Source organism: Chelonoidis abingdonii, chromosome 15 (assembly GCF_003597395.2).
Source record: "Chelonoidis abingdonii isolate Lonesome George chromosome 15, CheloAbing_2.0, whole genome shotgun sequence".
Classification (NCBI taxonomy): domain Eukaryota; kingdom Metazoa; phylum Chordata; order Testudines; family Testudinidae; genus Chelonoidis; species Chelonoidis abingdonii.
This window is the reverse complement of record NC_133783.1, coordinates 12,024,764-12,026,034: the sequence shown is the minus strand read 5'-3', so window position 1 is coordinate 12,026,034 and position 1,271 is coordinate 12,024,764. Positions and strand designations below refer to the sequence as shown.

Genomic DNA, 1,271 nt, shown 5'->3' with positions numbered 1-1,271 from the left:
GAGAAGAGAAATGAATCTAAGGATAAGAATACAAATGCTGAAGGACATTTTCCCTACTTGTGATGGATGTCACGTTTACACCAAGTGGTAATGGGTGGTGTGTGTGGTGGGGATTTGATTTTGGATTATTGCTGTACTGTAGTCAAGAGTATTAGAATCTTGGCTCTTGCTTGATGATGCACTTTATTTGATTAAAGGTTCCTTTTTAATCAAAGATATGGCCATTTCCCGTCTCTAAAATGGAATCTGGCTGGGGAAATACAGAGACTGGTTCTCTTGTCTCAGGGGAGCTGATATCTCATTTATTACCATCAAGGGTAAGCTGAATTATACTTGTAAAATGTTGCATAATACATTTAGCCTTCTTAGTAAATCAAATCAGTTGATTCATTTATCTACGACAGATGCGTCATAGCTACATGAACTTCATTGACTAGACAGAACTAATAGGCAGAGTATTTACCTTCAAACATGATCAAAATTGATGGAGCTATGGTGAAATGAAGTAAAAAGCAGCTTCACAAGGTCAGTTTAGAAACTAAACTTGATCTTAGCCAAAAGGCCGAGAAGTAATACACTATAAATAGAACTCTAAGGTAAGGTGAGGTGAAAACCCCTTTGTCCCTAGGTTCTGTTCTTCCCAAAGCCCAAAAGACACTAGTGTGCACACTCACTTTGAGTTGAAGGGGAAAATGCTGAGGAGCAGATGTCCTTCACTTGTCCTACATTGCAGTACATTAGCTCTTTGGAAAACTACCATGGATATCAAGAGAAGAAGATTCTATATTTGTAAAGGGAATGAAATGGTATGGGGTAGGATTAGTTACCTCCTGTGTTCTAAAGGTTGTAGATGAAGGGAAGGGAAGCCTGCAGTGAGCATTCTGTCCTACTGGTGAGTTAAATGGCAAACTGACATTGAAGGAACTTGGAAAAAGACTGCTTTTATTGAAGAGTCTTTATATTCGTTTTATCATAGTTTTATTCATCGCCATCCACCTTGGCACTTACATAAGGTGTAAGAATCGGGAAAACACTGGATTTTTCATCATCTATATTTTCTATTTCTAATGAGCTTTCCAGCTCTCATAGCCTTCAGATCTCCTGGGTTTTTCACTTTTCAGATAGTCGTAATTAGAAAATTGTATCTACCTCACTGACGCACTTTTTAGGATAGACCAATCCAAAATCTGTAAGACAAAATGTTGTGATTTTTTAAAAATCAGAACAATTAGTGGAAGTGATGTTTAGGATAATCAGATTTCCAGAGAAAA

General features: G+C 37.4%; 1 pseudogene; it reads right to left on the bottom strand.

Annotated features, from left to right (window-relative positions):
* Nucleotides 1-419: 419 nt before the first annotated feature.
* LOC116839159 (U2 spliceosomal RNA) lies at nucleotides 420-574 on the bottom strand (annotated as a pseudogene).
* Between the last annotated feature and the right edge of the window lie 697 nt (nucleotides 575-1,271).